Source organism: Conger conger, chromosome 5 (genome assembly GCF_963514075.1).
Source record: "Conger conger chromosome 5, fConCon1.1, whole genome shotgun sequence".
NCBI classification, from domain to species: Eukaryota; Metazoa; Chordata; class Actinopteri; order Anguilliformes; family Congridae; genus Conger; species Conger conger.
Genome location: NC_083764.1, coordinates 12,984,918 through 12,996,554, shown reverse-complemented (window position 1 = coordinate 12,996,554; position 11,637 = coordinate 12,984,918).

Genomic DNA, 11,637 nt, shown 5'->3' with positions numbered 1-11,637 from the left:
CTGGGAAGACTTATTGGCTCCCAGGATCAATCCTTCATTTGTGCTTTCAATGTACCGGGAAGAGCAGAAATTATACCAAAATAAATTAGGCTGGAAAATATATATATGTCTGTTAAAAAATGTGTGTTGATGGGGAAATGTGCACATCTCTGTTCCTCTGACATCAGTAAGAAAACGAATCATAATAGCTGTTTTCCACAATTTGCATAACCTTTTCAAACCCAGTAAAATTATTTCACTTATCATAATACTTAACATAACATACATTGCTCTTTTTTATTAATATTTTATATTTCCATGTCTGAGCTTGGTAGGACTGCTGCTCACTAGCTGTTTTTAGTTTTTCGCACCATTCTCTGGTTGTGTGTGAAAATCCCAGGAGATTGGCAGTTTCTGAGATATCCAAACCACCCTGTCTGGCACCAACAATCATTCTTTGGTCAAAGTCACTGAGGTCGCATTTCTTCCCCATTCTGGCATGTGGTCTGAAAAACAGCTGAACCTCTTGACCATGTCTGCATGATTTTATGCATTTAGCTGCTGCTACATGATTGGTTGATTAAATATTTGTATTAACAAGCGGGTGTACAGGTCTACCTAATAAAGTGCTCGCTGAGTGTATATGTCTTTGAATTCCAGGCACTCTTTGTAAATCCATTTTCTCATGTTCCTCCGCATATTTCTGGTGGCATACAGAATGTTAGTCATCCCAGGGGAAATAATATTCAGATATACATGTGTGTGCCGGTGTATGCTGCACAAAGCAAACGTACTTAACCGTCTCTCACAGACGAGCTGCCTGTAGCCCCTCGTTATCAGCCTTGGTCCGCTGAGAGAACCCACCCGATTGGGCATTCAGCGCAGGTCTCCATCCCTGCTCCCTGGTTATATGACCGCACTCGCCTGTGTTAGGATTAGCATTCCCGTTCTCTGAACATCAAACCGATCCCACTCAAACTGAAGGTGGAGTGCAGCTTTTTAAACACAGAATCACCACAACTCTCCTGGAAGATGTGAAGCTGTGGGAAGCTAATGAAGACTACATTTGTTTGTGATTTCAAATGAACCAAATAATGTGGTTTAACAATAATATAATGATATTACATATGTGTGATGCAATAGTATTAACACTGAAGCACTGAGACATTTTAATGTGTGTGTGTGTGTGTGTGTGTGTCCTTGTGTGTGTTTGTGTGTGTGTGTGTCCCTGTGCTCCACTTATATCCACATACTGTATGTCAATAAATACTTAAAACTAAATTACTGGTAACTTCAAAAGAACAAGCCTATATGTGTTTCACATCAGTGATTGTCATAACACACACATGGTGTTGAGATGTTTCATCTTCTAGGACTAATTAAAGGTCACTAGTGAACGTTTGTCAAGAGTAAAACATTTTAACTTCTTGTGACCTTTGGATATAATTGGTCAAATATGTCAAGAGCAAATGTAAAATGCAAACATGCACATCATAGAACACTGGGGGAAGAAGACATTGATGGGAAACTGGAAGATATATTTTAACAATGCTGCTGGCTTAAATTCGCACCAAGCTTTAGGCCAGCTCATTTTTCATTGCACATATACTATTGTGATAATAGCAATATTCATTTTGAAGAAACATAAAAGTTTATTCATTTTTAAAATGATGTATATTCACATTTCATATACAAGTACATGTAGTCAATGGTGCTCCAAAATGACTCCAGATATGGAGACTTATGGTAACAAATAGTCTCCACATAGACAACAATATCTTAGACTGCTGATTTAGCAAATTTGTTCTGTCCATTCACCAAGTTTGATGGATTATCTCTATTGATTTTCTTGAACAAAGGGGTCTTGTGAAACCAGCACTGAATGTATGGAACAAATAGATCCACAAAGATATCAAAGCCCTTTCACAAGATTTCCAGTTGCCATGAATAAGTCTTTCCTGACAAATGGGAGAGCAACACAGAAGAAAAGGCACCATATTTCTTTCTCTCTGTGTGGTCGACGTGCGGTAGTGTTATCAAGAGAGGAAGACCGATGGCGAAGACCATAACCAGCGCAAAGCTCAAGCAGCTGGGTTGGTAGGTCATTTTTAATGAATACAATTATCGCGTGTGCGGATGTCAGTTGGCTCCGCTTTGTGTGTGATCAGGGAGTGTATGTGTGCGCTCCAAGAATAACAAACGGGAGCACAGGAGGAAGATGGAGGCGTGTGGGATTTAAAAACACCAACCCGCACAACGACCCGCTTCTAAACGCACCACGCGCCATGATTTGGAATACTAATTTGGCAATGTTTTTAAATTGCCTGTTTCTAGACAGACCAGTGAGGAACAGCCAGAGGAATCATCTCTCCCAACCTGTTTGTGTTTGTGCCTTTATGAATTCATTTCATAGATTATCAATGAATAAATCAATGATGGAGATGCCAGATGGATGGTTTTAGCCACCAATGTTGTCATGTCGATAAGCACTTAGATATTCATCGGGGAAGGTTGCTTCCCAGCAATGAATTCTTTAAGTGTTAAATTAATTAATTAATTAATAGTGCTGAATGAGCTTAGAGCTGCAGATAACATCCCTTTAATCCACGTAGGGTAACTATGATTTTCATGTTTGCAATGATGCTGTGTTTAGCAATAACCATCATTTTAAGCCACTCGATATACAAGACTTCAGCAACCCCAGAATGAGAAACAGAAAATGGTCAGTTGCTAGAGCAAGCTGGGTTTTGTTCTTGGTGAAATAAGTGGCAGTTATTCATTATTTTAAATAGAGAAGCTTGTTGTTGTTCGGCAATCTGGCACTTTCGGAAGTCAGTCTGTAATACATTCAAGGAACTAGTCCTTTGCCTGCAAATTGGATTTTGTTGTATCAGGAAAACATGAAGAATGACACATACTCAGTGGGCAGAGGAAATGGAGGCTCCAAAGTAGAGCCTAGGTGGTGAAATGACTGTTGAGGCATAACGCTTGCTTTGTGGATGATTGCAGTGCGCTGTACCGACCCCGACACACCACTTTTCCCTCATCGGACAGACGAGGATCGGTATCCGTGGGGTCAAACGCTGAGGGACGGAGATTGAGAGACGCACTTCAACAGGACCATTCATTGATCGTTCTAGTTCGAGCCATTCCAATACGTATTTCAGTTTGAGTGTTGGAGGTACAGCCAAGACAGGGCCGCTAAAAACCACCTACAGAGCTAAATGAAAGGTCTGAAGGAACATGGCTGGTCTTCAGCTCCATTTGAGCAGCGTAAACACACTGTAGGAACAACTGTCCAAAGTCAGCTGAATCGGGATAAGAAAGAGAAGAAATTCAAATGTGCCTGGCTTATAAATGCCTCAAATACATAACTCTACTGTCTATATTCATGGAGGAATTGTGAGACCTTGATTATATAGCATTCCAGTTATTTCACAAAGACAGGTACATTTAAACAACATTCATATTCAATCATAGTCAGTTAGACCAAGCCACAAGTTTAACAATTGATTTGGAAAGACATGAACAGAACAAGAAAAGTGAAGTCACTATCACCACTCGAATTGCGAAGATATTTCTACAGAGCTTCCTCTCACAACACATTTGCATTCCAAAAGAGGCCGTGCCTTAATTGTATGAGAGTTGCTGAAATCAAGAAAGACCACACCGCCGGCAACCCCTTCTACCTCATTTCTTATTATCACAGAGGACTCAAGGAGGAACTGGGGCACGGATCTCCATAAAATGCTATCTCCAGTAACGCTCTAAATCTCCATGTAAATCCTCCATAATATCACAGTCGCAGGAAGGCAGATAATCCACACCAATTTCCATCCACAGGAGTAATGTATTGTCAACCTCTCTTTGTTCGTCAGTCATCCACTCTTCAGCTTCTGTAGCAGAGCTGTTAAATGACATGGACGAGTGGAGAAATCACAAAAATAAAATATAAAAATTAATTCAAGAGTCCCCCCAACCCCCCGTCCCCCCACAAACATGGTTTTGCATCAAAATGAGCTTTCCAAGGTTTGTGAATAATCGCTTATAAAAATGGATCACTGTCATTCAATTGCGAATGGCGAATAAAAAAAATGTTAATTGATCAAGATTAAATTCCTGAGCTATTAATAATGAACAAATCTCCTTTCATTAATTTTCTGATATTTGAGATTATTGCCTATTCTGGTCTGATTATTTGGGATTTCTCCCAGATGTAAGATCAAATCAAGATTTGCTGCTATAATTTATTCATAGTTTTTGCTCCGGTCCAAGCAGTGGTTGGATAACATCATCTGGAAGCACACGTTGTATATAATTGTTAATTATTATGTTATCATTTTTCCTAGATCATCCTTCATCGACCTGCATCGCAAATAAAAATACTGCATCACAAGGGAAGGGAACATTTTTTGCCCAATAATAATAAGCCCTTTGTGAAGGGGAGACAGTTTTTTATTGTTATTAATAAATGTAACTGAAATAAGTGTCAACTATGATACAGTGCAGGGCATATGAGTATTTACTGGGCGATTATGATTACAACAACATAATCAAGTTATGTATGTGTAGAGGAAATTAAGCATTCCCTCCCATGTAAATTTTCTTTCTGAAGACAGTTTTGATACCTATTCTTTCAAACTGTGTGAGAGTGTAGTGATTGACGGGGGACTAGCAATACAGACAAACTATCCCGACTTTCCTAAGAATATACACACCATCACTGTCACAACTGTACAGTATATCTCTCTCAATGGCTGTGTCATCAAACACATCTATGTTCGCATCATCACACATGAAGCGACGTAAATTCAGTCAGTGGCTTGATTGTGAAAATGTGTGGCTTTTGTATAAAAGATCCTAAATCGCTTGTTAGTGAAGCCTTTCATCTACATCTGATGTGCACCACACAGACCTCACACTCACCCAACACCGTGGACAGAATAGTCGCATCCAGCCTATTTGACAGCCAGGATATTGTTAAACGCCTAGATTAAGAGTGCTATATATGGAATTTGTAATTTTCTGTGACAATGTGTACCAACCTACATGCTCATTATGATAAGTACCATGAAACCTTTAATGACCACAATTACCAGGGTGAGTCACAATAGCTCTGTTTATTGGCACATTGCACAAGCTTTGGAAATGACTGTTTATTATTACATATTACAATTCCCTAGACCAGGGATGGGCAGTATTTCAATGACATGCATTTAAAATGCCTACACCAAATATGTTTGTGTATTTTCTAATTTGTATTCTATGAGCTTGGGAAAAATCTTGATTCATTTCTATGATAATACTACAGATAGAGGCATTTATCTTTTATAATACACAAGCTAGATCTAGGCCTCCCTGTGACCAAATAACTGCTTGTTTAAATTAAGCCCTTGTGTTCCCCTCCCTTTGTTCTATTCCTGTTCATTTCATCCACTTGTGTTCAATAATGGGGACATCTGATTCACTAATCCACTTGTCATTTAGTGTATTATTAACCATTCAGAAAATGGACGGCCTTACAATGTTTAGACTCGTCAGATGAGAAAATTCTGCTCGCATCTGAAATGTCTCATTGAAACTTTGACTGGGTCTGAGGCAGGCAGTCCCAACCCTGCTCTGGGAAGGCTGCAGTCTCCACTGGTTTTTACTGTTACTCTATGGTCACACAACTGACCTCACCTGATGGGCAGACTCTCAACCGGGAGGGAGGATGAGATTAACTATTGACCGGGGGATAGCGACACAATTCCTTCTGAAATATAACGACTTGCTGACGTGAAAAAACAAAGCGGAGGGGTTGGTATTGGGAAAGAGCATTTCTGCACATAAACTGGATACTTCTGAGCATTTCTTTTCTGAATGAGTATTGCAGCATGAGATTTGGTCGGGTGGAGAACTGTCTCGGCTACACACGCTGATGGAGAGAGCTCTGCATTATCTAATCAGCCCAGGTGCTTAAAGTGTGCTCCTTTCCACAGTACAGGGCTGAGACCGGGAGAACACTCCAAGAGTGGCAGTTTTGTGGTGGAGATTAAAAATTTTATTTCTGTTATTCTTCTGTTCTGAGCTCAAGAGAGGAAGATGCTGCTGAAAAGCAGAGGAGCCGGTCAGCTGAAAAGTGGCCAGTTCTGAGAGGCGAGCTGAAAAATGTTTTAACTTTCTTTTACCGTTATTATTTTTGTGTTTGCGTGTTATTTTTGCCCAGAACCCGTGTATGAAGGGGAAAGGCGTTCATTATTGTATTCGCATGTTATTATTTGTTTTGCATCGGTGTGGGCACTCTCTCTCTCTCCATGCGGTAAACAACCATGAGAAACCCGGAAGTGCGGTATCTCCCTCCCAGGGGAATCACACAACCTATGACATTCAGTACTGGAAAAATATCCAGTAGAAAAAAGTATATAGAGAAAAAAAAGTTTGTGAATTTTGGTTTCATGCAGTTGTGCTCTTCCCACTGCCAGGAGATTTTAACTCTTTTAGCAAACTGTTTATCTTAAGCAATATTTTACATGGTAAACAAATTCAGACACTAATGCCTAAATAAGCTCATTGGACAGATCCATTACCAAGGCTTTAATGACAATAGGGCCATTAAGTGTGCATAAACCCAATCTAATGTCAGAGTAAGGCAAGGTGCAGTGGGCTTTTTCTAAAATCACTTTAAAACAGAGTCGGTGAATGGCAGCGTGCCCATCGACACACTCAGTTTCATTAGTAACCCTCCTTAATCTGATGCAGGAGACCACAGACAGACTTACTCGCATTAAAGTCTACAAATTATGCATTCATTGTAGGACCTCGTTCTGCAAGCGGTAAGCCCAAACACGGAGCAATTTGTGCGCAAGCAGAAGCAATTAGCATATTAATCGCTGAAACACCAGTTACGAGCGAAGAGACAAAGTATCGGGAGAGTCCCGACAGCGTTTTAGACAAAATTCACCTCAGAATAAAATGTCACAGCCGCTCCAGGAAGGCCACAGTGTGAAATCTTGAGCGTGCTGATACTTAAACTTCTGCCCCCAAAAGACCAACCAAGGAAAAAATGTCGACATTTTGCAAATCATCCGCCAAAAATATTTGATGGAGTCCCCTCAACTCACCTCTGTCCAAAAATAGCCTTTCAGAAAGTTTCCCACATGGTTCTCCTAAATCATCGGCAACTATTACAAAACTGCAATCATTTTTCAAGTCCCTTGACTTGAATTATCGACTGTTATATTTTCACATCATGAGGGAAAGAAGTCATCAGTTAGAACTATTGAGCATTTTCAAACTCCCTTTTATTAATATCTTTACTCATACTGTCATTGAGCAAGTCTATTTCACTGGACTAGACTCCCCCCCCATCCTTCCAAAGAACGATAGGCAATTGTCATCTGTTGTGTGCCGACATCGTTCTTGAGTTCACAAAAAACAAGGTCCACTGGGTGAACTATTAACCCCTTTCTCCGTAGCTAATATGCTGAAGTGTGTCCTTCCTCATTCGGCCTTATAGCCTCAATAACTTTATTCTAAAATCCAATCAGATCGTTGAACAGGCCACATTTTAGTAGCCTTCAAAAGCCTCATTCTTAAAAATGATGTGCCAGTCTTAAATGTACTAGCCGTATTTATTTGTGCTCAGGGACTTAATGTGCTATTCTAGTATCAATGTGCTGAGTGAAAACCTGATTAGCGTAGCCGTGTAGCGTAACGATCAGGGAGTTGAGCTCATAACTCAGAGGTTGTTAGTTTGGTTCCCAGGTGAGGCACTGCCTTAGTGCCTTAGAACGGAATACTTAACCTGTGTTGCTTCAATAAACAACCAGTATTAAATTAAGAATGTAAGTTGCTCTTAATAGGACCATCTGCTCAGTCATTATTATTAGTAGTAGTCAAAGCATATTAATAAATATGTATTTTGGAATGGGCTCCTAATCTTCTAAAAGCACTGAAAGTCTGTACTATAGTGACACTGTTTCTGGTTGTTTCCTGACTACCAGCAGTGACATACATTAGGCTGGGAGTCCTAACCTAATCAGTCGTGGGATCAATGCAGGGAGGGAGGATTGCGGTTGGCAGGGTATCCCTGGTTCATCACTCAGCAGCAACTCCTCAGATCAGTTCGGCGCAGGGAATCTGCCTGTGGCAGCCACACGGTCCAATGGCAAAATGGCCACGGTGGCACATTTGATGGATTGCAGACGGATGGATGGACTGGAAAAGAAACGTGGATGGACTTCATGCATAGCAGGGAACAATTGTTCTAGACCTCACCTTTAAGTAGGATGTCAGAGAAATGTAATGGGAGTGAATAGTCATAGCTTTTTTTTTATTAAATAGTACAAACCTGTCACTTGATCTGCAATTCTTCATGTTCTCACAGATACAAACCTCTAATCCTGCAAGCAGACCCTTCTCTCAATCATGTTCACACACATGCACTACATTTGTCACAAAAGAAAAGATTGTTGGTAGTTTCATGAAATAGCAGCTACTGTCAGTCATGAAATCCCAACCGTTCAATTGTGCCTCACTCAAATACATGCTGAGTTACTACCAACCTCCCTTGTAAAAATATTTTGCACTTGGCAGGTGATGAGGCAAGACTGCTCTGAACTGTGAGGTAATTGTCACCCTCTAGTCTGAGAAAGAGGATCAGTGTCAGGTGAGAACATCAGATCAGTGTCAAAGGAGAGCAGCAATGAACAGTCAAGCTATAATTATGGCGAGTGCGCAACCAAAATGGCTGTCACGGAGTTCACCAGGTTTTCATCCGCACCCTCGTATCCTAATTAAAATAGCACCTACGAACCGTTCTGCAGCTTTTTGGGCTGTGAGGCATTTCTGAGCTCGCTGCAGTGAAATCATTTATCATTGACTCTGCAATCCATTAATTAATTTCAAGGAAATGCAGCTGCACAAGGACGTGCCAAATTATAAACTTCATTAGGTCGGGTGGGGGGGGGGATGTGCAGAGATGTTTATAAGTAAATACAAATGTAGGTTGAATCTGTACAACATTTGCATTCTAGATGAACATCTTTGTGCGTAAGTGAAGTACATACAGTACTGTATAACACCATGAATTACATTATATAGACTTTGACACTAGGAAGTATTGACATTAGAAAGTATTTCTTCACACAGAGATTAGTCTCTCTGTGGAATAAATTGCCAGGTCATGCAGGGGCAGAAACTCTGGGAATCATGAAGGCCAGGCTTTATACAGTGCTACTGTAGATACGATCAAGATTGTAAGCGGTGGGCACTAGGTTCACTAGGTACCTTTTAGTAGAAGCATAATGGCAAGCTTTAACGGCCTGTTCTCATCTTTATGTTCTGTGATAAGCCAAGGACATGCACATGTGACCATGAAGGGGTGCCAGTCAGTGCCTGGGGGGCTTTTGAGAATATCCACCGCAGTATGTGACACCCACAGCCAACATGTGATAACTCCACATGCCGAACGATCAATCAGGGAAAGATTGCATTCACACTCTGTCAGCTGTCCCGTTCCATAAGGACTCTGCTTAATCAAGAGCCTTTCATTTTGTGGTCATGCTTCAAGATAAATTGAGATTAGCAGTCGTCATGCAGGAGCATTTGCCTTCAGGTCTGAAGGAAGAATAAATTATGAGCATTTGACATGGATCCAACCGATGGAGGAGGGGTCACACATGATTGCGCTAAAATGGCTTGACGTTATTATCGAGGGTTACAATGGTGCACATCAGGGAGACTCTTCACAAACTCTAAATAGTCAAACTCTCATCGGGGTCTCAGAGAAACGGTTTCTGATATGTTGATCGCATAAAGCACTGAAAATGCATTAATCGCCAACGTCAAACACGATTGATTACCTTAACCTGCAGCCGGAGGAGACGTCGTGTTCAAAAAACCATTTCAAAATCGTTCTCCGTTTTAAAAGTCTCCTATAGATTCTACGTATATTCGCGTCAGTTAGATAGTGCTTGATCCTTCACGCATCATTTAGTTTGCTCTCGTGCGCATTCAACGGTTCGAGTGCGCCGTCCAGCCTCGCCGCTTTGATGTTCCACACACTGTACATACCAACATTGTGCCCGTAATTGAATTAATTGGCCCACGAAGCGCTCTACATACAAAGAGCCTCACCAGATCAATTCTGTGTATGAATAATCGATGTGTAGCTTGCGTGTTGTTGATTTTATTCACGACGCTCTCTCCACTCGCCCGTCCGCCTCCGTCTTCAATAATGTATTTAAAATTCACAGCAGTTCACTTGCATAGGTGCTGAGTGCTCGGAGTGTGAAACATTGTAAAAGCTTAGAGGCTCACACTTGCGATGCTGAGCGTCCATAAAGTAGGTGGACAAACATTCCCTCGTAACTATTTAGGACAGAGACTAATTAAAAACAGTAAATATCCAAGGAATTGCTGTCACTTGAATGTTTGTTTTTGTGCTGTATGTTTGTTTAAATACTTTCTTATCTTACTGTTATAAAGACATCTTAAATAGCTCAAATAATTACAATGCTACAAAGATTCATTTCACCATTTGCATCAACCCGTTTATTGAGCAGTTTACTCATTGCTTAACTGCAATGGAGGTGAATCAATTTGATTTTTTAATGATCGGCTTGGTAATACTTGTTTGAAAGTACACACAGTAAACTGAAATCTCTCAGCACGCGCACACACACACATACAAAGACACAGTCTCTCACGCACAAACACACACAAGTTTGGTGAATTTAAAGAATATTTCCGCATCATGACATTAGTAAGATAGGATTGTCCTTTCCTGTTTGAGCACATTAATACACATCAGACAGACAGACAGACAGACAGACAGACAGACAGACAGACAGATACACACCCACCCACAATCTCTCTCACGCACACACACACACACACACACACATTAAAGGTACAACTTCACAACCTGGATGGAATGAAGGAATTTAGGAACTACCTGGCCTGACTAGACAGCAGGGTTTTGATGGTAATGCAGCGTCTGACAGCCCTGCTTCATTCTCCCAGTGTGTCTCTGGGTTTCACAGGAGGTGGTGGAGCAGTATGGTGCTGACAGGTACCATACTGTTTTTCTCTTTTTTGTCTTAACTTTAAATACGCCTGCATTAGCAACATTTGATGAACATGTGCAATGGTATCGACCTACCCACGTCATACGTGTGCATACAGATCGATCTATATCCTCACCAGAACCTGCCTCATACATTCACATGTAGAGCAGGGTATATTCTGACCAGACTCCATGTTAGTATCAACAAATCTAGACCAGGCATAAAGCGTTGTATAAAATGTATCAATTATGTATGAATAAGTATTTTAGCTCTTAGACTAGCGCTGCGCAACTCCACGTCCTGCGGGCCGCAGTATCTACAGGCATTCGCTTCAACCGTGTGCTACAACGCCCAATTTCACTAATTAGCTCATTATCTGAACCAAGCAGTTAGAATAATTAGTGAAATCAGGTGGTGTAGTGCATGGTACGAACAAATACCTGCAGACACTTTGGCCCGCAGGATGAGGAGTTGAGTTGCGCTGTTTTAAAACATAGTAGGTTGCTGTATTTCTTTGTGGCCAACTGCAGTGACTGAGTGTGAGTTTAGAATGGCCAAGGCATGTTATGAATGAAGTTGTGAATGTAGAAACCTGATGACAGACACC